Below are 27881 nucleotides of genomic sequence, written 5' to 3' on the forward strand. Positions count from 1 at the left end.
CGCACTGAGTCAATGCGGTCTTAGCCTCTCTGGTGTCAACACTCTGTCTGATTTTGGATTTTTTTTTTTTCCAAAATCAGACTTGACACCAGAGAGGCTAAGACCGCATTGACTTAGTGCCGTATTCAGCCTCTCTGGTGTCAAGTCTGATTTTGGAAAAAAAAAAAAAAAATCCAAAATCAGACAGAGTGTTGACACCAGAGAGGCTAAGACCGCATTGACTCAGTGCGGTATTCAGCCTCACTGGTGTCAAGTCTGATTTTGGAAAAAAAAAAAAAAAAAAAAATCAGACAGAGTGTTGACACCAGAGAGGCTAAGACCGCATTGACTCAGTGCGGTATTCAGCCTCTCTGGTGTCAAGTCTGATTTTGGAAAAAAAAAAAAAAAAAAATCCAAAATCAGACAGAGTGTTGACACCAGAGAGGCTAAGACCGCATTGACTCAGTGCAGTATTCAGCCTCTCTGGTGTCAACACTCTGTCTGATTTTGGATTTTTTTTTTCTTTTTTTTCCAAAATCAGACTTGACACCAGAGAGGCTGAATACCGCACTGAGTCAATGCGGTCTTAGCCTCTCTGGTGTCAACTCTGTCTGATTTTGGATTTTTTTTTTTTTTTTCCAAAATCAGACTTGACACCAGAGAGGCTGAATACCGCACTGAGTCAATGCGGTCTTAGCCTCTCTGGTCTCAACACTCTGTCTGATTTTGGATTTTTTTTTTTTTTTTTCCAAAATCAGACTTGACACCAGAGAGGCTGAATACCGCACTGAGTCAATGCGGTCTTAGCCTCTCTGGTGTCAACACTCTGTCTGATTTTGGATTTTTTTTTTTTTTTTCCAAAATCAGACTTGACACCAGAGAGGCTGAATACTGCACTGAGTCAATGCGGTCTTAGCCTCTCTGGTGTCAACTCTGTCTGATTTTTTTTTTTTTTTTTTTTTTCCAAAATCAGACTTGACACCAGTGAGGCTGAATACCGCACTGAGTCAATGCGGTCTTAGCCTCTCTGGTGTCAACTAAGACCGCATTTACTCAGTGCGGTATTCAGCCTCTCTGGTGTCAAGTCTGATTTTGGAAAAAAAAAAAAAAAATCCAAAATCAGACAGAGTGTTGAGACCAGAGAGGCTAAGACCGCATTGACTCAGTGCGGTATTCAGCCTCTCTGGTGTCAAGTCTGATTTTGGAAAAAAAAAAAAAAAATCCAAAATCAGACAGAGTTGACACCAGAGAGGCTAAGACCGCATTGACTCAGTGCAGTATTCAGCCTCTCTGGTGTCAAGTCTGATTTTGGAAAAAAAAGAAAAAAAAAATCCAAAATCAGACAGAGTGTTGACACCAGAGAGGCTGAATACTGCACTGAGTCAATGCGGTCTTAGCCTCTCTGGTGTCAACACTCTGTCTGATTTTGGATTTTTTTTTTTTTTTTTTCCAAAATCAGACTTGACACCAGAGAGGCTGAATACCGCACTGAGTCAATGCGGTCTTAGCCTCTCTGGTGTCAACACTCTTCTGATTTTGGATTTTTTTTTTTTTTTTCTAAAATCAGACTTGACACCAAAGAGGCTGAATACCGCACTGAGTCAATGCGGTCTTAGCCTCTCTGGTGTCAACACTCTGTCTGATTTTGGATTTTTTTTTTTTTTCCAAAATCAGACTTGACACCAGAGAGGCTGAATACCGCACTGAGTCAATGCGGTCTTAGCCTCTCTGGTGTCAACACTCTGTCTGATTTTGGATTTTTTTTTTTTATCCCAAAATCAGACTTGACACCAGAGAGGCTGAATACCGCACTGAGTCAATGCGGTCTTAGCCTCTCTGGTCTCAACACTCTGTCTGATTTTGGATTTTTTTTTTTTTTTCCAAAATCAGACTTGACATCAGAGAGGCTGAATACCGCACTGAGTCAATGCGGTCTTAGCCTCTCTGGTGTCAACACTCTGTCTGATTTTTTTTTTTTTTTTTTTTTTCCAAAATCAGACTTGACACCAGTGAGGCTGAATACCGCACTGAGTCAATGCGGTCTTAGCCTCTCTGGTGTCAACACTCTGTCTGATTTTTTTTTTTTTTTTTTTTTTCCAAAATCAGACTTGACACCAGTGAGGCTGAATACCGCACTGAGTCAATGCGGTCTTAGCCTCTCTGGTGTCAACTAAGACCGCATTGACTCAGTGCGGTATTCAGCCTCTCTGGTGTCAAGTCTGATTTTGGAAAAAAAAAAAAAAATCCAAAATCAGACAGAGTGTTGAGACCAGAGAGGCTAAGACCGCATTGACTCAGTGCAGTATTCAGCCTCTCTGGTGTCAAGTCTGATTTTGGAAAAAAAAAAAAAAAATCCAAAATCAGACAGAGTGTTGACACCAGAGAGGCTAAGACCGCATTGACTCAGTGCGGTATTCAGCCTCTCTGGTGTCAAGTCTGATTTTGGAAAAAAAAAAAAAAATCCAAAATCAGACAGAGTGTTGAGACCAGAGAGGCTAAGACCGCATTGACTCAGTGCGGTATTCAGCCTCTCTGGTGTCAAGTCTGATTTTGGAAAAAAAAAAAAAAAAAATCCAAAATCAGACAGAGTGTTGACACCAGAGAGGCTAAGACGGCATTGACTCAGTGCGGTATTCAGCCTCTCTGGTGTCAAGTCTGATTTTGGAAAAAAAAAAAAAAATCCAAAATCAGACAGAGTGTTGACACCAGAGAGGCTAAGACCGCATTGACTCAGTGCGGTATTCAGCCTCTCTGGTGTCAAGTCTGATTTTGGAAAAAAAAAAAAAAAATCCAAAATCAGACAGAGTTGACACCAGAGAGGCTAAGACCGCATTGACTCAGTGCAGTATTCAGCCTCTCTGGTGTCAAGTCTGATTTTGGAAAAAAAAGAAAAAAAAAATCCAAAATCAGACAGAGTGTTGACACCAGAGAGGCTGAATACTGCACTGAGTCAATGCGGTCTTAGCCTCTCTGGTGTCAACACTCTGTCTGATTTTGGATTTTTTTTTTTTTTTTTTCCAAAATCAGACTTGACACCAGAGAGGCTGAATACCGCACTGAGTCAATGCGGTCTTAGCCTCTCTGGTGTCAACACTCTTCTGATTTTGGATTTTTTTTTTCTTTTTTTTCCAAAATCAGACTTGACACCAGAGAGGCTGAATACCGCACTGAGTCAATGCGGTCTTAGCCTCTCTGGTGTCAACTCTGTCTGATTTTGGATTTTTTTTTTTTTTTTCCAAAATCAGACTTGACACCAGAGAGGCTGAATACCGCACTGAGTCAATGCGGTCTTAGCCTCTCTGGTCTCAACACTCTGTCTGATTTTGGATTTTTTTTTTTTTTTTTCCAAAATCAGACTTGACACCAGAGAGGCTGAAAACCGCACTGAGTCAATGCGGTCTTAGCCTCTCTGGTGTCAACACTCTGTCTGATTTTGGATTTTTTTTTTTTCCAAAATCAGACTTGACACCAGAGAGGCTGAATACCGCACTGAGTCAATGCGGTCTTAGCCTCTCTGGTCTCAACACTCTGTCTGATTTTGGATTTTTTTTTTTCCAAAATCAGACTTGACACCAGAGAGGCTGAATACCGCACTGAGTCAATGCGGTCTTAGCCTCTCTGGTGTCAACACTCTGTCTGATTTTGGATTTTTTTTTTTTTTCCAAAATCAGACTTGACATCAGAGAGGCTGAATACCGCACTGAGTCAATGCGGTCTTAGTTGACACCAGAGAGGCTAAGACCGCATTGACTTAGTGCCGTATTCAGCCTCTCTGGTGTCAAGTCTGATTTTGGAAAAAAAAAAAAAAAATCCAAAATCAGACAGAGTGTTGACACCAGAGAGGCTAAGACCGCATTGACTCAGTGCGGTATTCAGCCTCACTGGTGTCAAGTCTGATTTTGGAAAAAAAAAATAAAAAAAAAAATCAGACAGAGTGTTGACACCAGAGAGGCTAAGACCGCATTGACTCAGTGCGGTATTCAGCCTCTCTGGTGTCAAGTCTGATTTTGGAAAAAAAAAAAAAAATCCAAAATCAGACAGAGTGTTGACACCAGAGAGGCTAAGACCGCATTGACTCAGTGCGGTATTCAGCCTCTCTGGTGTCAAGTCTGATTTTGGAAAAAAAAAAAAAAATCCAAAATCAGACAGAGTGTTGAGACCAGAGAGGCTAAGACCGCATTGACTCAGTGCGGTATTCAGCCTCTCTGGTGTCAAGTCTGATTTTGGAAAAAAAAAAAAAAAATCCAAAATCAGACAGAGTGTTGAGACCAGAGAGGCTAAGACCGCATTTACTCAGTGCGGTATTCAGCCTCTCTGGTGTCAAGTCTGATTTTAGAAAAAAAAAAAAAAAAAATCCAAAATCAGAAGAGTGTTGACACCAGAGAGGCTAAGACCGCTTTGACTCAGTGCGGTATTCAGCCTCTCTGGTGTCAAGTCTGATTTTGGAAAAAAAAAAAAAAAAAATCCAAAATCAGACAGAGTGTTGACACCAGAGAGGCTAAGACCGCATTGACTCAGTGCGGTATTCAGCCTCTCTGGTGTCAAGTCTGATTTTGGAAAAAAAAAAAAAATCCAAAATCAGACAGAGTGTTGACACCAGAGAGGCTAAGACCGCATTGACTCAGTGCGGTATTCAGCCTCTCTGGTGTCAAGTCTGATTTTGGAAAAAAAAAAAAAATCCAAAATCAGACAGAGTGTTGACACCAGAGAGGCTAAGACCGCATTGACTCAGTGCGGTATTCAGCCTCTCTGGTGTCAAGTCTGATTTTGGAAAAAAAAAAAAAGAAATCCAAAATCAGACAGAGTGTTGACACCAGAGAGGCTAAGACCGCATTGACTCAGTGCAGTATTCAGCCTCTCTGGTGTCAACACTCTGTCTGATTTTGGATTTTTTTTTTTTTTCCAAAATCAGACTTGACACCAGAGAGGCTGAATACCGCACTGAGTCAATGCGGTCTTAGCCTCTCTGGTGTCAACACTCTGTCTGATTTTGGATTTTTTTTTTTTTTTTCCAAAATCAGACTTGACACCAGAGAGGCTGAATACGGCACTAAGTCAATGCGGTATTCAGCCTCTCTGGTGTCAAGTCTGATTTTGGAAAAAAAAAAAAAAATCCAAAATCAGACAGAGTGTTGACACCAGAGAGGCTAAGACTGCATTGACTCAGTGCGGTATTCAGCCTCTCTGGTGTCAACACTCTGTCTGATTTTGGATTTTTTTTTTCTTTTTTTTCCAAAATCAGACTTGACACCAGAGAGGCTGAATACTGCACTGAGTCAATGCGGTCTTAGCCTCTCTGGTGTCAACACTCTGTCTGATTTTGGATTTTTTTTTTTTTTCCAAAATCAGACTTGACACCAGAGAGGCTGAAAACCGCACTGAGTCAATGCGGTCTTAGCCTCTCTGGTGTCAACACTCTGTCTGATTTTGGATTTTTTTTTTTTCCAAAATCAGACTTGACACCAGAGAGGCTGAATACCGCACTGAGTCAATGCGGTCTTAGCCTCTCTGGTGTCAACACTCTGTCTGATTTTGGATTTTTTTTTTTTTTTTCCAAAATCAGACTTGACATCAGAGAGGCTGAATACCGCACTGAGTCAATGCGGTCTTAGTTGACACCAGAGAGGCTAAGACCGCATTGACTTAGTGCCGTATTCAGCCTCTCTGGTGTCCAGTCTGATTTTGGAAAAAAAAAAAAAAAAAAAAATCAGACAGAGTGTTGACACCAGAGAGGCTAAGACCGCATTGACTCAGTGCGGTATTCAGCCTCTCTGGTGTCAACACTCTGTCTGATTTTGGATTTTTTTTTTCTTTTTTTTCCAAAATCAGACTTGACACCAGAGAGGCTGAATACTGCACTGAGTCAATGCGGTCTTAGCCTCTCTGGTGTCAACACTCTGTCTGATTTTGGATTTCTTTTTTTTTTTTTCCAAAATCAGACTTGACACCAGAGAGGCTGAATACCGCACTGAGTCAATGCGGTCTTAGCCTCTCTGGTGTCAACACTCTGTCTGATTTTTTTTTTTTTTTTTTTTTCCAAAATCAGACTTGACACCAGTGAGGCTGAATACCGCACTGAGTCAATGCGGTCTTAGCCTCTCTGGTGTCAACACTCTTCTGATTTTGGATTTTTTTTTTTTTTTTTTCTAAAATCAGACTTGACACCAGAGAGGCTGAATACCGCACTGAGTCAATGCGGTCTTAGCCTCTCTGGTCTCAACACTCTGTCTGATTTTGGATTTTTTTTTTTTTTTTTTTTTTTTCCAAAATCAGACTTGACACCAGAGAGGCTGAATATGGCACTGAGTCAATGCGGTCTTAGCCTCTCTGGTGTCAACACTCTGTCTGATTTTTTTTTTTTTTTTTTTTTTCCAAAATCAGACTTGACACCAGAGAGGCTGAATACCGCACTGAGTCAATGCGGTCTTAGCCTCTCTGGTGTCAACACTCTGTCTGATTTTTTTTTTTTTTTTTTTCCAAAATCAGACTTGACACCAGAGAGGCTGAATACCGCACTGAGTCAATGCGGTCTTAGCCTCTCTGGTCTCAACACTGTCTGATTTTGGATTTTTTTTTTTTTTTTCCAAAATCAGACTTGACACCAGAGAGGCTGAATACCGCACTGAGTCAATGCGGTCTTAGCCTCTCTGGTGTCAACACTCTGTCTGATTTTGGATTTTTTTTTTTTTTTCCAAAATCAGACTTGACATCAGAGAGGCTGAATACCGCACTGAGTCAATGCGGTCTTAGTTGACACCAGAGAGGCTAAGACCGCATTGACTTAGTGCCGTATTCAGCCTCTCTGGTGTCAAGTCTGATTTTGGAAAAAAAAAAAAAAAATCCAAAATCAGACAGAGTGTTGACACCAGAGAGGCTAAGACCGCATTGACTCAGTGCGGTATTCAGCCTCACTGGTGTCAAGTCTGATTTTGGAAAAAAAAAAAAAAAAAAAAAATCAGACAGAGTGTTGACACCAGAGAGGCTAAGACCGCATTGACTCAGTGCGGTATTCAGCCTCTCTGGTGTCAAGTCTGATTTTGGAAAAAAAAAAAAAGAAATCCAAAATCAGACAGAGTGTTGACACCAGAGAGGCTAAGACCGCATTGACTCAGTGCCATATTCAGCCTCTCTGGTGTCAAGTCTGATTTTGGAAAAAAAAAAAAAAAAAAAAAAAAATCCAAAATCAGACAGAGTGTTGAGACCAGAGAGGCTAAGACCGCATTGACTCAGTGCGGTATTCAGCCTCACTGGTGTCAAGTCTGATTTTGGAAAAAAAAAAAAAAAAAAAAATCAGACAGAGTGTTGACACCAGAGAGGCTAAGACCGCATTGACTCAGTGCGGTATTCAGCCTCTATGGTGTCAAGTCTGATTTTGGAAAAAAAAAAAAAAAAGAAATCCAAAATCAGACAGAGTGTTGACACCAGAGAGGCTAAGACCGCATTGACTCAGTGCAGTATTCAGCCTCTCTGGTGTCAAGTCTGATTTTGGAAAAAAAAGAAAAAAAAAATCCAAAATCAGACAGAGTGTTGACACCAGAGAGGCTGAATACCGCACTGAGTCAATGCGGTCTTAGCCTCTCTGGTGTCAACACTCTGTCTGATTTTTTTTTTTTTTTTTTTTTCCAAAATCAGACTTGACACCAGTGAGGCTGAATACCGCACTGAGTCAATGCGGTCTTAGCCTCTCTGGTGTCAACACTCTGTCTGATTTTGGATTTTTTTTTTTTTTTCCAAAATCAGACTTGACACCAGAGAGGCTGAATACGGCACTAAGTCAATGCGGTCTTAGCCTCTCTGGTGTCAACTAAGACCGCATTGACTCAGTGCGGTATTCAGCCTCTCTGATGTCAAGTCTGATTTTGGAAAAAAAAAAAAAAATCCAAAATCAGACAGAGTGTTGACACCAGAGAGGCTAAGACCGCATTGACTCAGTGCGGTATTCAGCTTCTCTGGTGTCAAGTCTGATTTTGGAAAAAAAAAAAAAAATCCAAAATCAGACAGAGTGTTGACACCAGAGAGGCTAAGACCGCATTGACTCAGTGCGGTATTCAGCCTCTCTGGTGTCAAGTCTGATTTTGGAAAAAAAAAAAATCCAAAATCAGACAGAGTGTTGACACCAGAGAGGCTAAGACCGCATTGACTCAGTGCGGTTTTCAGCCTCTCTGGTGTCAAGTCTGATTTTGGAAAAAAAAAAAAAATCCAAAATCAGACAGAGTGTTGACACCAGAGAGGCTAAGACCGCATTGACTCAGTGCAGTATTCAGCCTCTCTGGTGTCAAGTCTGATTTTGGAAAAAAAAGAAAAAAAAATCCAAAATCAGACAGAGTGTTGACACCAGAGAGGCTAAGACGCATTGACTCAGTGCGGTCTTAGCCTCTCTGGTGTCAACACTCTGTCTGATTTTGGATTTTTTTTTTTTTATCCCAAAATCAGACTTGACACCAGAGAGGCTGAATACCGCACTGAGTCAATGCGGTCTTAGCCTCTCTGGTCTCAACACTCTGTCTGATTTTGGATTTTTTTTTTTCCAAAATCAGACTTGACACCAGAGAGGCTGAATACCGCACTGAGTCAATGCGGTCTTAGCCTCTCTGGTGTCAACACTCTGTCTGATTTTGGATTTTTTTTTTTTTTTTTTTTCCAAAATCAGACTTGACACCAGAGAGGCTGAATACCGCACTGAGTCAATGCGGTCTTAGCCTCTAAGACCGCATTGACTCAGTGCGGTATTCAGCCTCTCTGGTGTCAACACTCTGTCTGATTTTGGATTTTTTTTTCCTTTTTTTTCCAAAATCAGACTTGACACCAGAGAGGCTGAATACTGCACTGAGTCAATGCGGTCTTAGCCTCTCTGGTGTCAACTCTGTCTGATTTTGGATTTTTTTTTTTTTTTCCAAAATCAGACTTGACACCAGAGAGGCTGAATACCGCACTGAGTCAATGCGGTCTTAGCCTCTCTGGTCTCAACACTCTGTCTGATTTTAAGTTTTTTTTTTTTTTTTTTTTTTTTTTTCCAAAATCAGACTTGATTAAATTCCCGCTTCTGAGTATATGATATTAAGGAATCATCTTAATTCATGACGTCATGAAGGCACATGGTGTTACAAAAGTTAACCATTAGGCTACAGTGTTAGGATGAGGGTCTGTAAATTTACTGCGGGCTCCGTCACCCCATTCATCCAAAACCATGTTCCAATCACCACCTATTAACACATTTTCTGTAGCATATAGGCCTATTACATTGTAATAAACCAGCCCGGAAAGGGCTCTGACGGAGGCAAGCAACACAAATCTCAGGAGTATATAAAAATAGATAGCTTTATTATTACAGGCTATTGGCAACAGAGTAAAACACAGAGGTGATCACAGGTGAGTATCAAATACGCTTCCCAACGGTCCCTGGGGTCTATCATAAGGCAACACCACTACACACATGAAGATGAAATCACTGCAAACTGGGCCACAACAGGCCAATGATTATGCACACACAGCACACGTGAGAAACTCCAAAGGCACGGTTAGCGTGCAATAGATGCAGTAGCTACACAGCAATTAGGCTACATTTCCACACAGGGCTACCCCAAACCGCCCGGGTTATGCACAGCAAGCAAAGAGCAAACATTCCACACAGGGCTACCCCAAACCGCCCGGGTTATGCACAGCAAGCAAAGAGCAAACAAATATGACACTGACCCCCTTGGAACAATTGGCCGCCTACTAGGACCCCCCGGATCATCTGTGGCTACAAGAAGAATAAACAAATAAACCAAATAAACAAACCAAATAAACAAACAAACATAAACAAGATAAGACTTAAAACTTAACTCGCCCGTCGGCGAGACCCCCCCCCCGGGGTCTGAGCTAGGCACCGTCCGACTGGGGATAAACGGCTGGTCGGTGGTGCTGGCAGCGTACGGCGGCGGGCCGGACGCTGGTCTTGGCTGGAGAGCGGGTGTTTTGAGGCCTTAGCCTGATGTCGTTTCACTGCCTCCACCACAGTAGAGAGGGTATCTGCAGTTCTGTTTACATAATCACTAACCGAAGTGAACTTGTCTTGAGCGGCCACTCCTAGCATCACATCAACAGGCAAGATGATCTCTCGACCAAACAGAACCTTATAGGGTGTGAAGCCGGTGCTAGTGTGAACACTACTCCGATAAGCCATCATGACATACGGCAGCAAAGCATCCCAATTCAATTGATTATCATTTACGAACAGGGACAACATGGACAACAAGGTGCGATTAAATCTCTCGACCATACCGTCAGACTGAGCATGGTAAGGGGATGTGCGGGTTTTGTTAATATCCAATAACCCACACAGCTCCTTAAACAAATTGGACTCAAAATTTCTTCCCTGGTCGGAGTGAATACTACTAGGGGCACCGAACCGACACACCCATTCCTCTGCCAAAATACGGGCAATGGTGCGAGCCTCCTGGTTGGGCATGGGGAAAGCTTCCGTCCACTTAGAAAAATAATCACCAATAACCAGAACTGGTTACTTGCTCCCTTTTGGGGTTTCTGGTAGGGGACCCAGCACATCCAGTGCAATACGCTCATAAGGCCGGGATGGGACTGATGAAGGAACCAGAGGAGCACAAGGGGGCCGCCCCTGATCTTTACGGGATGCACAGTCGACACACTCCCTGCACCACTTCTTCACATCCCCAAACCAACCGACCCAATAAAAGCGATCCTTTACTTTCGCCTGCAATTTCTGAATCCCCAAATGCCCCCCGGTGATGGCATTATGTAACATGGCCAAAACAGCTGACACCATTGACCTAGGCAACACAACTTGAACCCTAGAGGCTGCATCAGAATTGGGGGGTGGGACACGAACCAACCGGCGATCCTGTATGTGAAGTTGGTCCCATACAGGGGCGTATTTCCTCAGACCTGGCTTGCCCTGCAGGTCTACCTGCCCCGCTCCAACACCCCCTTTAAGTTGAAGGATTTGCCTAATGTCTTCATCCTCCTGCTGAGCTTGAGCCAATTCATCCCCTAAATCTAACTCAGGGGACCCTCGCTCCCTCGCTCTGACTGCACGTACTGACGTGGTTGGCACCTGCTGTATGGGTGGAAACTCAGCAGCTACCGGCAGGGCACGAGCCCCCTGCAGGAAGGCTGGCAGCCGAGACAAAGCGTCTGCATTAATATGTTGTTTTCCAGGGCGATGGACAATTTTATAATTAAAATTAGCCAGCTGCTCCACCCACCGAGCTAGCTGCCCCTCTAAACCCTGGAAATTATGCAACCACCGTAAGGAGCCATGGTCGGTGCGCAAAACAAACTCCTTCCCCAGTAAGTAATGTTTAAAATACTTTGTAAACGCTACCATGGCTAAAAGCTCCTTCTTAGTGGTGGCATAGCGGCGCTCTTCCTTAGTTAATGCCCTGCTGGCATACGCCACTACGCGTTCTACGCCACCCTCCTCCTGTGACAGTACTGCCCCTATCCCAGCATCGCTAGCGTCTGTATCTAGGATAAAGCTCTTTTGGGGGTCGGGGTATGCCAGCACTGGGGCTGTACTCAAGCTGGACTTTAACTGTATGAAGGCCTGCTGGCAGTCATCCCCCCACCTAAATCGCTTTCCCATTTCCGTCAGCCGGTGCAAGGGGCGGGCTATGTCTGCAAACCCCTTTACAAACCGCCGGTAATAAGACGCTAACCCCACAAAGCTTTTTACCTCCGTCTGAGTTCTTGGTACTGGCCACTCCCGCACACTCTCCACTTTAGCAGGGTCTGCCCTGATCCCCTGTGCAGAGATTATATGACCTAGATACTTTACTTGGGTGGAGAAAAGGTTGCATTTGGACGGCTTGACTTTTAAATTAGCGGCACACAGCTTTGACAGAACCTCATCCAAACGAGTGAGATGCTCTGTAAAAGTGCGGCCAAAAACGATAATGTCATCTAAATAGACTAAACATGTGGTCCATTGTAGATCTGCTAATACCAAGTCCATAAGCCTTTGAAACGTGCTAGGCGCGTTACACAAGCCAAAGCTCAGGACATTAAACTCAAACAGTCCCTGTCTAGTGGCAAAGGCTGTTTTGGGCCTGTCCTTAGGATCAACCTCGACCTGCCAGTAACCACTGGCAAGGTCGAGGGTGGAAAACAGGGTGGCATTGGCTAGGCTATCCAGAGCATCGTCAATTCTGGGGAGGGGGTAAGCATCTTTTGCAGTGACATCATTGAGTTTCCTATAATCCACACAGAATCTAAGGGCACCTCCCTTCTTTCGCACTGGCACAATTGGTGCGGCCCAGGGGCTACATGAGGGCCGTATGATCCCATTTCCCTGCATCTGTTTTATATGGTCTGAAACCTCCTGTTGGATATGCAGGGGAACTCTTCGGGGCCCCATCTTAATAGGTCTTGCATCGCCAGTGTCAATTTGGTGTGTTGTAAGATGAGTTCTCCCTAGGTCAGTGTCGCCAGTGCTGAAGACCGAAACATGCCTGTGCAGGAGGTCACGAACAGACTGCACTTGGACAGGAGTGAGGCCCTTCTCGTCCAAACCAAACTCCCTGAGCAAGGAATCACCTGACCAAGGGCATGTGGTGGAAACCCCTTGCCCACTGTCGACTGCACCATCCATAATGGTTATATCAGAGAACAATTTGCCAATTTTCATGCCCTGTTTTAAGGTGAGGGGGTCGTCTGTGACATTAATTACTCTGACAGGCACTAAACCCTGCTTCACACTACAAATGACTCTGGCTACGAAGATATCACAGTGTTTAGATATAGAGGCCAAAGGCTCCATCATACCAGTAGTACATGCCCCGGGGAGCCCTTCAACAGCCCCTGAAATTATAAATTCACTACGGGCGGGCACAATGGTGTCTGTGTGAACAGTCACCACCTGTGGTGTAACTACATCAGGGGCAGAGACTAGTGGAAACTTTTTCCCCAGCAGATGGCAGCATTGTTTACCCATATCAACAACAGCCCCAAATTTGGACAAAAAATCGAAACCCAGTAATATGTCTGGTGTTGGAACATCAGCCACCAAAAACTCTGTGACCAGGGCCAAGGACTCAAATTGGCAAATAGTCTGCCACCGCCCCACTACACACATGGGACCCCCATTGGCGGCAGATGCATCACCAGCATACTCCATTAACTCCCCCCCATTAGTCAGTTTCAACCATATTGATTTGGGGATAATGGAGGCGTTAGCCCCCGTGTCTACTAACACATAAGAATCTAACCCACCTATTTTAGCACGGAGATACATGGCAGACTCATTCTGGTTCGACAAGGCCATCTTGACAGCAGAAGGAAAGGGGGCGGGCATTTGGCCTGCTGTGCACGCCCCCTCTAGTTTCCCGGCAGATAGGGACAGTCTTGCCGCAGATGTCTATTACAGCCGCACTCCCAACACACCTCCCCCCGATTGGGCCCCCAGCTGCTCTGTGTACGGGGAGCTGACGCGCCAGGACGTACAGAAGTAGTGACTGTGGCCCTATCAACAGGTGTTTTAATGGACTGCACAGTGCTCTGTAATGTTTTAACTTCTTGGCGCAGTCCCTCAACTACTCCCAAAAGCAGCTCCATCTGTTTGTCACTTGGGGATTTTTCTATAACCCCGCGTACTTTTGCATCAGGGTCAAGGCGGGTGTGTTCCAGGCTCCTTATAAGCTCAAGTTCTGATGCGAGATTAATTGCAGTCTCTAAAGTGAGGGGCTTGGCGCTACGAAGGTTCACACGCAACTCCCCACTGCCAACATGCTCAATGAAGTGGTCTCTAGCAAAAAGATCGCGAGTATCGGTGTCTGCATTGGGGTATGATTTAATTATCAATCTGCGTAATGCATTACCAAATTCTCGTGCGCTCTCATTGTGCAAGCGCCGCCGGGCGAGAAAACTCGCCCTGTTCCAATCAGCACTGTCACAGGGCTCTAAGCATCTCCCCAATGCGTCTTTCAGCTGTGCATAATCCGCGCGGGACTCTGGAGAGAGACCATTATAGATATCTCGAGCCCGGCCGGCCAATAACAGAGACATAAATTTGAGCCTCAAATCCTCATTCCAGTGATTCACCTCCGCAGCTATTTCAAATTGACCTACCCAATCCGACCACTCTCGCCCAATGCCAGTAAAAGTCTCGGGCATAAACACAGGGCGTGCGGTATTCATAGTGGAGGAAGGGTGCTGATTTAACGCAGGTGTGTGGTTCAGCTCAGCTGATGAGCTCGCTGGGATTTGTGCGTCGCCCTCCGTCATAGTGGGACTGGTTCAAATTAAATCCCACCACTGCCACCAGTGTAATAAACCAGCCCGGAAAGGGCTCTGACGGAGGCAAGCAACACAAATCTCAGGAGTATATAAAAATAGATAGCTTTATTATTACAGGCTATTGGCAACAGAGTAAAACACAGAGGTGATCACAGGTGAGTATCAAATACGCTTCCCAACGGTCCCTGGGGTCTATCATAAGGCAACACCACTACACACATGAAGATGAAATCACTGCAAACTGGGCCACAACAGGCCAATGATTATGCACACACAGCACACGTGAGAAACTCCAAAGGCACGGTTAGCGTGCAATAGATGCAGTAGCTACACAGCAATTAGGCTACATTTCCACACAGGGCTACCCCAAACCGCCCGGGTTATGCACAGCAAGCAAAGAGCAAACATTCCACACAGGGCTACCCCAAACCGCCCGGGTTATGCACAGCAAGCAAAGAGCAAACAAATATGACACTGACCCCCTTGGAACAATTGGCCGCCTACTAGGACCCCCCGGATCATCTGTGGCTACAAGAAGAATAAACAAATAAACCAAATAAACAAACCAAATAAACAAACAAACATAAACAAGATAAGACTTAAAACTTAACTCGCCCGTCGGCGAGACCCCCCCCCGGGGTCTGAGCTAGGCACCGTCCGACTGGGGATAAACGGCTGGTCGGTGGTGCTGGCAGCGTACGACGGCGGGCCGGACGCTGGTCTTGGCTGGAGAGCGGGTGGTGACCGAAGTGGACTGTACGGACTCCCCGGCCCTATATCTGCTGAGAGGGAGGCAGCTGTCCTCCTCTCATGGGCACGGGACACACAAGCACGAAACTCTCCAGCAACCCCGAATCACTGGCAGGCTCTGCTCTTTAACCCAGAGCCTCACCCCCACCCCACGGCTGGAGGCAATCACCCCAATCAGTCCTGGCACATAACCCCCCCCCCCCACACAGGTTTACCACAACATGTTATTCATTTGAACCCAACCTCATTCGGGTGACCGATGCTAGACTGTTGCCCTAGTTGTTGTTTTTCTCATGGTTAAGGTAGTTTTCATTGCATGTACCGGTAGCAGAATTTTAATACTGCAAAATGCTGCTGATTAAACTATACTTGCATCCGAGATGAAGAATGACTGGTGAGTCTCGCTTTGGTTCCCCATGGTGTTCCCCAGCTTTTCTGTTTTATCTTCCCTGACCCATTGGGTGTACATTTTTCCAACTCCAAATTCTATCAAATATAATGAAACCACAAAGATGAACTGTAAAAGACCACACAAAAATATATTGTATAGTCAATTCTATTTAAACGCCCAGCGATGCATCAACATTTTTTTTTTTTTACAAATGTCAGATGTCTAAATATTCAGACTTAAACATCATAAACAGTCAGGACACAAAGTGACAAACAGGAGTCATGAGGTAAAGTTGTTTGAAGCCACTGTAGTTATCATAGTCTGAAGTCTCTAGTCGACTTCCTCAACGGTGGGACTGTGAGCCGGCTCCCGCCTGCTCTCTGCAGCCCTGTGCAGGTGTTGCTCTCTGGTACAACACACAATCTCCAGCTCTTTCTACGGGTGCTGGTACTGTTCTTTATCAGCCAGCTGGTTGTTATCCAGCCAGGCGATGGCCTGGTGGCACCTCTCCGCACCTTCCTCTCGTCCTCCTCGCTAATCTTGCCCTTCACGTTGAAGGCGTATGACTCCAGGGATTTTTTTTTATTATTTTTTGTGCATTCGTGCAGGACTTCACCTGGGAGGATCGACAGGCAAGGGAACAACTGTGGCCGAAAATCAAGCAAGCCAGATCGCTGGGTAAGGTGGCTTTCTACAAAGGCCACGTCGCAGTAATTGATGGACGTACAGTAAAGGCTTAATGTATTAAATGCAAACAGCAGTCAAAAGAAACAAGAAAAAAAACATATAGACAATATTCCAAGGTTTGGCCTGCCATTAAGAGAACAGTATAAAACTCAATCAATTGTGACTCCAAGAATGAACAGTCTAAATTCTTCGCCATATGGTGCATTACGCAAAACAGCCAGAAGATGGCGATGTTGCCCAAGGCAAACAGCCTGGCAGATAGCTAAAACGTCTAAAACAAGCAGCTATTGACAGCTGTCTATTTTTGAAAGAGCAGTTGGAGTATCAGGATGTTGGAAATAGTCCTCAAAGTGAGACAAATAGTAAAGGGAGAAACTAGGTTTTCTGAAGCTTTGAACCAATTGTGAACCTGGGGACATCTGCTGGTCAAATTTGAAACAGGATGCCCCCTAAAAACAATGATTTAGTAGCCTAGTCTACATTATCCTGAAACAAATCCAATTTGTGGGACTTCATAATAGACATATGTAGGCATTTATAAATGGTGGCGTTGTTCGTGCACGTTTTGGTCCTGGTCTCAGTTGGTGAAGACATGCAGGCGTCCTGAGTTGTTGCCGCCCAGCAAAGCATTCCTTGTAGGATGGAAGGCTGTGATGGACAGCACCGTGCTGAGGTGGTGGTCGTCTCTGAAGGAGTGCTGCAGCTGGCCGCTTTCGTGGAAGACCTGCACCTGGCGAGGCCGCTCCATGCTTCCCACCACAAAGCAGTCCTCTTGTTTAGGGTCCCACACTGCTGATAGCTTCGTCAGCCATCGGCCTGTGTTCAGGTTATGTCTGAAAATAAATTTCAGACAACTTAGCATACAGTATAGTCTGATGAAGAATGTGTTACCCACTTCTAGTAAAATCTGACTGGACTCACTGTAGCAGGAGTAATGGCATGTAAACAATTGCATTGCCTTTTCATGTGGTTTTTTCTACCAAAGAAAAAGAAAAGGAAATCCGCACTGTTTTTTAAGCTCCCACGTGAGTTTTTTAATTACAAAAAAGCAACGGGTCTTCATCAGGCAGTACAGAGAACAAGCTCTCTGTGCATGGGCATATATATAACCTCACATGGGGTGGTGGTGCCCCAATCAGGTGACGACAGACACCTGTGATCATTACAAAATACATAATTGTTGAAAGAGTCCACAAGAATACAACTTTTTTTAAAGATCATATAATAACAGAGGTAAACAAATTCTAAAATACCCGATACAAAAGAAATACAAGAAGTAAAACATGCAGGTGAATATTATTATCCCTATCTATACCAATAAGAAACCAAAGAAATGTAAAAGTATAGTACGGTAGGCCAAGGTAGGTTCAGACAGGGTTTGAACCCAGGACTCCCAGGTGAGAGTCGTACGTGCTACCCACATGACCGAAGAGCCAGGCACATGTCTACAATGGCCAAGGTGTATACATATAACAACAGAATATAATAAAGTTAAAACATCACAGCAATGGCTTGACGTCTAGTTCTTCATTGAGGCCATACGGTGCCAACGTGTTGAGTGTATATATGTGAAAAGCCACACGTTGTAAAAGTCATTGTTCGTGGTCACCTCCTCTAGGGGGCTTTTCAACCTTCTCTATCCCCATGTACCGGAGTGAGGAGATGCTGTGTCCTGCTTGTTTGAAGTGGACTGCAACAGGGTTACGTTCATCACCGCATCTGATGTTGCTGCAATGCTCGCTAATCCTAGTGCGGAGGGCTCTAGACATTTTCCCCACATAAGCTAATCCACAAGGACATTTTATCTTTAAAAAAGTTGTATTCTTGTGGAAAGACCTACTCTTTCAACAATTATGTATTTTGTAATGATCACAGGTGTCTGTCATCACCTGATTGGGGCACCACCACCCCATGTGAGGTTATATATATGCCCATGCACAGAGAGCTGATGAAGACCCGTGAGGGTCAAAATGTTGCTTTTTTGTAATTAAAAAACTAACCGTGGGAGCTTAAAAAACAGTGTGCGGATTTCCTTTTCTTTTTCTATACGCGTATTTTTTCCAGCACCTGTTGAAATAATCTTGGATGTGCGTGCACTCTACTCTTCTGCATATTTCTACCAAAGACACACGATTGTTAATTTTGGTTTGACATTTTTTTTATGTACCGTAATTTAAGTGCCGAGTTGGAAAGGCTTGTTGTCGCTGTGATACTGGCTTATAATAAAACTGTAATAAAAATAGAAACAGTGATAAGTATTATGATGACCTGAGATAAACCTTCTACTACCCAAAACTCAAATGTATCAATCACTGTGGCACTGATGAAGATCCGCCATTAGGCCCTCTCTGCACTTTCACACAGAACCAAGCAGCCCTGCCATACAGGAGTGTGCTTTAGATAGCATCCACCCCTCCCGGATTGAAATTAGGCGTGAACCATGGGCGTTAAGCTTATTATGTCCGAGGAGTCTATTTATTTAATTTTATTTTGCCTTTATATAAACAGGTAAATCAGTGCGACCTGAATTTAACGAGCAACTTTCAATATTCGTCTGATCGACTTTATGGATCACAGAGGCAGCATCATGTATTACAAGCTACACGTAACGGAAGGCTTTCTTACCTTTGGTTCCAGTTTTTTTATAAAGCATATACCCATGTTGTGAAGTAGCCTAATTAAGTCCGTTCTGAAAGCGTGTTGACTGGAAGAAAAAAAGTGTGAAACAGCTGCAGTCTGATTTTAATAACGTTATCGACGGGGTCATTATAGACCACTTGGTTTCTACTTCTGGTTATGTCACTTTCAGAAGAACAGAGCGAATCTCAGGCACAGTGGGCAACGCAAGGCACACACCTGCTCAAGTGACTCGGGCTATAGTAGGAGCACAGTCTGAATGCTAACATTAGTTGTTTTTCGTAAGGGAACGCACAACAGGCGAGACAGCCTGCAGATATGCTTCGGTTAACTTATTTCTGATCGGAGAACTTCAATCTGGAGGTTGTTTTCCCTCAGTCCTCCTGTCATTTCTTTATGAATGAGCCGAGATTCCCGTCTTCCCGCGGCTTAGCCTTTTAGACAGACGTCGATTCTGCGCTGATACTACCTCTACCGGGGGAACGAAAGGCGTAACAAAATGACACGCCATTCCGTTCTTGCGACTTTTATACAGGAGGCATCATTCTACAGGCGGCGCCCCCGCCAGGCCAGTAAAAGAATTGCAATTTGTTTTTTTGTTTTTCTGCTCTCCCCAAAATTTAAATATACCTTTATGGCATATTATTACAATTACAATATAGCAATAATGGTGTTGACAGTAATAGAAGATGCCAAATCATTCAAAACAATCAGCATTTTGCTTTTAGGAGCATTGTGCCAGCGTGCGGCGCTGTTCCAAAACATGTAAACGTGTCGTTGCCTGCGAAACGCTCATCCCATAATACAAATGTTCGCATCGCATCCCATAATAGTATGATGATACTTGGGATGCCATTGCGAACATAGATGCGAACAGGTTAGCTAAAAGTTTAGCGTCACCAGCGAGGGGCCCCACCGTTGCGGTCGAGGTACATTTCGAAATCCCTCCAGGCCTGAAAATCTTTCTAGGGGAAACACTGCAGGAGGCGAGACATAACGCTGCAACGAACGCGGCTTTCACAGTCTGTGTTAAAGGGGCTATAGATTGAGACAGCTTTCCTGATTTCCCCTCCCCTGATCAGGTAACATAATGACTTTGGAAAAACAGTTAGCAAGCACGACTCCCATAAAGATATATAAAAAGTATACGGGTGCCTGGGTCGGAGGATACTAGTAGGTGACAGATGTCCCGGCACACGCGGTTTAAGAAAAAATATCTTATTTATTGTGGGCAAGCAAGGTGATGAACGTTTCGCCTAGAAGCCTTCTAGGCGAAACGTTCATCACCTTGCTTGTATAATAAGATATTTTTTCTTAAACCGTGTGTGCCGGACATCTGTCACATAATGACTTTCCCACACTGAGAGGCTATGTTCAAGTGAGTGGATGTACCCGATGGAAGTCAGCAAAGGAGCTGTGGTGGTCATTGCTGAGGTGTCATATATCCTATGGAAAAAGAAAAGAAAATGCACATTCAATTTAGAGATGTAATTCCAAAACAAGTAGTGCAGTGCAAGTGCTTTAAGCTGTGTCAGCCCCACCTAATCGTGTTGTCCATACAGGAGCTGAGCACTCTGTTCCCTGTACTAGGGGAGAAATAAGCACTGGTTATGCTTAAAGAGTGGCCGTGCAGCTGGCAGACCGCCTGGCTCTCGGTCTTCTTCAGACAGCGGCTATCGTAAATACTCACAAGCCTGCAGAGAAGAAGGAAAATTAGTTTGGACTATTTATAGACTGGACAGACTACAGCTGAACTGACTACAAGCAGGCAATCCAATTTAACAACTTTAGAAAACAAATGATCAAAGTGATTACTGCTCTGGAGAAAATATAAATTAATCAAAGATATGAATCATACCTGCTCTCGGCCTACTGCTTGTTTAGTGGATGGACGCTAACACAGTGAAGGCTCTTGGGGTTGAGGGTGTAGAGGGTGTGGAGGGACTCATGGGAGTTGCTGCAGAGAAATTAAAAACATTAAGAGATTAGAAGCAGCTTTGTACCAGTCTGGAAAACATTGTGCATGTTTCTGACAATGTTGTTTATGATTAATAAAAAAAGAGAGCAGGCGGTTAGCACTCTTCATGCTTACTGACATTCAACATGATGAAGAGAGATGGTAAAGAATAGAGAAGTGCTGCATTTTTTAAATCATTAATACAACAGTTGAAGAAGATGGCAGTATGTTACCCTGGGGTGCGCCTATCCACAATGGCAACATCTCCACCAAATTGCCCGACAACTAGTGTCATACAGTCATGTGACAGGAAGTCAAAGGTTTTCAGGCCATCTTCAATAGAATACACCTGGTAGGAAGTAGAAAATGATTCAGATCAGCTGGTGAAGTAGGAATATCTTAAAACTGGAGTGGGTTTACAATTCATGCACGATTTTACATCAACTTAATGAGGACATGGAATGTTTTTTTAAACATCTCCACTGATTTATAAGTTTGTTGCAAAGCAGTAATGAGTAAGTCCAGAATATTTCAGCAAAATTAACAGATGTTGTGCTTGAGGGCGGCTGTTCCAACTACAGATTGTTTATTTTTTCTATATGCACACATCCAGGGAGAATCGAATTGAAAACCTTAACAAGCGTTAATGACCCATGCCAGCAGGCGGGGGAGGATTTCTCAATGCAGAAAATATATAGAGAATATATAGAGAAGGTAAACACTGTCCATCTGCTTATATTACGGAGATTGTAAACTGATGCAAAGTGGGTTGAAAATCGGCAAAGCCTTCCTTTAATTACACATAGCTGCATCAAGACTTGTTTGTGTAAAAACTGTTCCTGAAATGGAACTGTACACCTGTGATGTCAGCCCCAGCAGAATGTCCAGCAACAAGTGATGTCACAGGTGTTTAACACCCATTTAGAATCCTACCCTTTTCTCCATACTGTATTTCTGCCCTGGGGGCCTGTATCTTATTATAATATATATAGGGGGGGGGGGGTTCATAATGATCATGAGCCCAAAATGTAAATTCATTACCCCCGCCCCCCCCCCCAAAAATAAAATAATAATAACACAGCGCTCTTCAAGTTAAAAGGTATTGGTTCAAACTGTACTTACTGGCTGAAATTATGATTATTATTATCATTATATATACAGTATATATATATTGTTACAGAGTGATATGTGATTGACATGTGATTGTCAGGGACCCCCTTGTTTAATTATAATATGTCAATTTACGTCTTTGCATCAGAGGATCAAACAGGAAGTGGGAGTGGCTTAGAGATTATATCCGTGGCATTTCAGGTGCGCAGGCCCCCCCCCCCCCCTCTCTGCCATGTTGGAAGCCATGTATCGCTCCTGTTCCCCAGTGCTCTATTGATCCCTCCGTTTCCACGTGTATGGGTGTGACTGTGTGTGTGAGATATTATTTTGAATTAGCGTCCCCAATCTACTGAACGGGAGCTGCTGATGGCCCGCTCCACACTACCGACTGAGCTGTCCACACAAGCCGGGCTGTCTAGGTGTCATCGCCCCATGCTGATAGCAGGTGAGCTGCTCCCATTCACTTTGTGACTTCTTGTTTGATATTTCTGTGCAAAGACGTTCTGTGTTGTTGTGGCAGGTGTGGACTGACTAGACACGAGCTTGATCCTATTTTGAGAGCCAGATCTGTCACAATATATATATATATATATATATATATATATATATATATATATATATATATATATATATATATATATAGTAAATTCCTAGATAGATGCCACTGGGGAAGGGGGGGTGATCAATAAAACTACATTTTATGGAACAAAATTTACATCTTCAAAGAGGGCCTTCTCTACATCCATGCAGCGTAGAGATCCATCGTAGCTGAGGGTCAGCAGGTGGCTAGGATGAGTCCTGGAGAACATCATGCAGCTCACTGGACGCTGAGAGTGGGGCTCAAAAAGCAGCACGCCATCATCACCGTAATCACCACCCTTAAAGAGTAAATAATAAATAAATCAAGTTGTACTGTAACACTGTACTTTTCCCCTAAGTGTCCAGTCATTGATGTTTTACTTCAGGAACTCATTTCCTTGTCATTTTAGCGGACATCCACAGGCTGGCAAAAGTAGGAACCAAATTTATGTATTTTTTGTGTCACTGGAATACGATTCAGAACATCCAAACTCCCAAATTCTAAAAAGATGGTGTTAGCAAATGGTTATGATCAAAGCAAAGAAACTCACCAAGTTCCAGAGTCCTACATGCCCCCATTTATCTCCTGCAGCCATGAGCAGACTGCTAGTGCAGGGGTGGAAGGCAGCAGAGTATATGCGTTGTTGAACCACTTTGGCCACTTGATCTTCAGTTATCCTCATGGTCTTAAGGGAAGAGCGATACCTGCATCAAGACAACAGCCCATATTTTAACAAGACTAGGTCAAAACCTGTGTGTGATGTGTTCATACTAACACTAAGTCTGTTGACTTAAAGTACATAGCTGGACTGTGTGTGATGTGTTCATACTAACACTAAGTCTGTTGACTTAAAGTACATAGCTGGACTGTGTGTGATGTGTTCATACTAACACTAAGTCTGTTGACTAGTACATAGCTGGACTGTGTGTGATGTGTTCATACTAACACTAAGTCTGTTGACTAGTACATAGCTGGACTGTGTGTGATGTGTTCATACTAACACTAAGTCTGTTGACTAGTACATAGCTGGACTGTGTGATGTGTTCATACTAACACTAAGTCTGTTGACTAGTACATAGCTGGACTGTGTGTGATGTGTTCATACTAACACTAAGTCTGTTGACTAGTACATAGCTGGACTGTGTGTGATGTGTTCATACTAACACTAAGTCTGTTGACTTAAAGTACATAGCTGGACTGTGTGTGATGTGTTCACACTAACACTAAGTCTGTTGACTAGTACATAGCTGGACTGTGTGTGATGTGTTCATACTAACACTAAGTCTGTTGACTACTAACACTAAGTCTGTTGACTTAAAGTACATAGCTGGACTGTGTGTGATGTGTTCATACTAACACTAAGTCTGTTGACTTAAAGTACATAGCTGGACTGTGTGTGATGTGTTCATACTAACACTAAGTCTGTTGACTTAAAGTACATAGCTGGACTGTGTGTGATGTGTTCATACTAACACTAAGTCTGTTGACTAGTACATAGCTGGACTGTGTGTGATGTGTTCATACTAACACTAAGTCTGTTGACTTAAAGTACATAGCTGGACTGTGTGATGTGTTCATACTAACACTAAGTCTGTTGACTAGTACATAGCTGGACTGTGTGTGATGTGTTCATACTAACACTAAGTCTGTTGACTAGTACATAGCTGGACTGTGTGTGATGTGTTCATACTAACACTAAGTCTGTTGACTAGTACATAGCTGGACTGTGTGATGTGTTCATACTAACACTAAGTCTGTTGACTTAAAGTACATAGCTGGACTGTGTGATGTGTTCATACTAACACTAAGTCTGTTGACTAGTACATAGCTGGACTGTGTGTGATGTGCTCATACTAACACTAAGTCTGTTGACTTAAAGTACATAGCTGGACTGTGTGTGATGTGTTCATACTAACACTAAGTCTGTTGACTAGTACATAGCTGGACTGTGTGATGTGTTCATACTAACACTAAGTCTGTTGACTAGTACATAGCTGGACTGTGTGTGATGTGTTCATACTAACACTAAGTCTGTTGACTAGTACATAGCTGGACTGTGTGTGATGTGTTCATACTAACACTAAGTCTGTTGACTAGTACATAGCTGGACTGTGTGTGATGTGTTCATACTAACACTAAGTCTGTTGACTAGTACATAGCTGGACTGTGTGTGATGTGTTCATACTTACACTAAGTCTGTTGACTAGTACATAGCTGGACTGTGTGTGATGTGTTCATACTAACACTAAGTCTGTTGACTAGTACATAGCTGGACTGTGTGATGTGTTCATACTAACACTAAGTCTGTTGACTTAAAGTACATAGCTGGACTGTGTGATGTGTTCATACTAACACTAAGTCTGTTGACTAGTACATAGCTGGACTGTGTGTGATGTGCTCATACTAACACTAAGTCTGTTGACTTAAAGTACATAGCTGGACTGTGTGTGATGTGTTCATACTAACACTAAGTCTGTTGACTAGTACATAGCTGGACTGTGTGTCATCATCTCTATCAAGCAATTATGGGTTATTATTACTATTATGTGAACTTCAGTTTTGCTGATGGTACTCAGCTATATTTTGTGCTTATTGTGTGTATATTTTGTGCTATTTTGTGCCCTGTTGTACCCATAATTATGCTAAAGAATTCCCTCTTGTGTATTACTGCTAAATTATATTTCAGATTTTCTGTTTAGCAAAGTATTCAGTCACAAAACATAAAGTGATCTTAAGAGATATCCTTGTCAGTGGATGGCTGTTAAACACTGTCTGAAATTAAAAGACTACAGTTACCTTAGCAGGGGGCAGCTTCCGCTTCACTGCTCCTCCCTTTCCTCTGTCTTCACTTCCGGAATCAGAATCCACCTCGCTTGCCGAGTCAGCTTTCTGTGGCACCACAGCTTCTTGCTCCTCCTCCTCCTCGCTGCCTCCGCCAGCGTTACTGCCCTCGCTGTCAGACGAGCTGGCAGGCTGCAGATGAATCTGGATAAGGAGAGATGAGTACGTATGAATTTTCTCATTAAAACATACTGATATCTTAAAACCGTAGGTCCCTGGCACATCTGTCACCAAGTATTGTAGTCGACAAATGTCGACAAAATGTGTAACCCCCCCCCAGACACACACACACACACACACACACACACACACACACACACACACAGTGTCTCACACTTGCAATTGCAACATTTCAATAGGAAGAAATTCACAAGTTGATGTACAGTTGTTTTGCTAATGAGTTCTACAACAACGGACATGACGCAGACTACCACAGACATCACAGATTTCGACCAAATGATCAATTATAGAAATGAGGATGATAAACGACAAAAGATCAACAGGCAGGTGAAAAATCTGTGGATAATACAGGATGACACCTGAAGGGAGAGTAACTGCTAAATCGATAGCAAAGGAATCTATCAGATTCTGTTTCAATTTACAAATATGCATATTTCCCTACTAGTAAACAAAGTTAGCCGGTGTGACAGCCTAACTGGTCGCTCCACTATCCTGTCTCCATACAATATGCGTGCGTGTGATTGTTGTTTACTGTGCGTGTGATTGTTGTTTACTTCCTGCAGCAGCTGTTGTGCACTTCTGTCCGCATATTCAACAACTCCACAATGAAACACTGAAGTCTCCGGCGGATGAAAACTACCCTTCTTTGCTTTTTTACCATCTTTTAATCTCCACTGTGCCTGTCCAACAAATAAATAAACTTAGGCTGTCACACCAGGGCTAGAGTCAGACACTCACGCCTCGCGCCACTTGGCGCTAATGGAACTAGGTTCCATTGCCGTTGCCACCCAGTGACGCGGTTTGTTTACCAAAATACTGCTCGGCTGATCCCTCGTATAGCACTTGTCTTAGTGACAAGCAAGACAACAGTAAACGGACAGGTTTTGGCATTGAGTTTGGCGTTAAGAGAGCGAGCTCCGACCCCCAGTAAAACAGCAGGAGTAACGTTAACTCTAGCCCCATAACATGACGCCACTGTACTTACTGTAGCCTACAGCAGTCAGTAAGTGGCGTCACGTTAACTCCAGAGTGTCCCTACTTAAGCTTAAGCTTAGTTTTCATTACATGTAGCAGCATTTAAATACAGTACTGCAAAATGCTGCTGATTAAACTGGTAGCTTGTTGGCTACCCCGCTAGCCGGGCGCTTCAGTATGAGTGAGAAACGCTCAGACTCGATAACCTTACCTTTAGTAATTGTATCTTCACTATGGCTCGTTTCATAACTTCTGTCGCCATTTCAGGACAATGCTTTGCCCCTTTCGGAACTGCTAACATAGCTTACGCTACTACGCAGTCCCTTATTAGTACACCGCCGATGTAGCCTAAACAGGTCGCTCCGTCTGCAGAATTGTTCTAACTACTCGATAAAGTTTCGCAAATGAAATTTCAAATGTACTTACGGGTACTTAAGGGTTGTGTGAACCTCCGCGGATGATGTAGAAACACTAGCGCCACTAATAAACATGTTTAATCCCTCACTGAACCCCAGGTCTAATTTCTTCAAAATGAATCAGCTAGAAACACTCGTCTTCTTCTGCGCTGCTGTCATGGGTGGTGCGCAAAGCAACCATAGCGCTCGCTATCACTTCCGGCCCCTGGCGGCCGGAAGTGGCACTTTTGTAGTCTTTTGTAGTTTTTTGTAAGGTATCGGACTAGTGCCATGGCACCGGAAAATAGGGGAAGCTATTAACAGAATTACTGTAATAATCACATGGCTGGCTGTATGTTACTTTTTTTTTATAGCTAAATTATCGCTGGAAGATAAACAATGGAAAATAGGGGAAGCTATTAACAAAATTACTGTAATAATCACATGGCTGGCTGTATGTTCCTTTTTTTTTAATAGCTGAATTGGAGACATGTAGGCTACTACCGGCCCCACAATATTTTTAAAATACATTAATAGAAACACATGACATTAAAAACATTGGCAAAGTCATGACAGATTGTAGAGTTTAGTTACTTTACAACAATATTATTCAAGTAGCCTAGTACTTCAAAGTAATCATCAGTAGGGAAATAGTAGTAAAAATCAGGCTTATTACCTTGTCCATTAAATTTCCAAAAAGACCAAAGCAGGCACTTTTCCCATATCCAGTTGGCAGGACAGCAAATACATTTTTGCGGTATACCAATGCTTTTAAAATTGCCTTTTGTTCCACTTTTAATGGAAAAGGTGACACCTCTTCAATTAACCTGTCGACATCCATTCTCACGTGGTGAGGGCTTCTGACTTCATGTGTAATGTGATTGATATAGCGGTTCCGACCGCCAGGGGCCGGAAGTGATAGCGACCGCTATGTTTTTTTTTTTTTTGTTTTTTTTTAACCATTGACTTTTAATTTACAACTGTAAGGCAATCATCACAAGTGTATACAACTTCGACAAGCATGAACAGACACAAGGCAGCACATTCACACATAATACAGGACAGACGGGGGGAAACACGAAAAAAAACAAAAAATAAAAACAATTTAAAATAAATAAAACATAAGATGGCTAGAGACTTGTTAAAGAT

General features: G+C 43.4%; 1 pseudogene across 1 annotated transcript; it reads right to left on the reverse strand.

Moving 5' to 3' along the window:
* Positions 1 to 16634: 16634 nt before the first annotated feature.
* LOC310770976 (WD repeat-containing protein 76-like) lies at positions 16635 to 27573 on the reverse strand (annotated as a pseudogene). Its single transcript has 8 exons — positions 27560 to 27573; positions 22892 to 23045; positions 22478 to 22639; positions 20885 to 21000; positions 20553 to 20651; positions 20236 to 20388; positions 20087 to 20140; positions 16635 to 16890 (listed from the first exon to the last, which is right to left on the reverse strand). The product of its transcript is annotated as a WD repeat-containing protein 76-like (transcript).
* Between the last annotated feature and the right edge of the window lie 308 nt (positions 27574 to 27881).

This window comes from Poromitra crassiceps (assembly GCF_964638095.1).
Source record: "Poromitra crassiceps genome assembly, contig: HAP1_SCAFFOLD_284, whole genome shotgun sequence".
Classification (NCBI taxonomy): Eukaryota; Metazoa; Chordata; class Actinopteri; order Beryciformes; family Melamphaidae; genus Poromitra; species Poromitra crassiceps.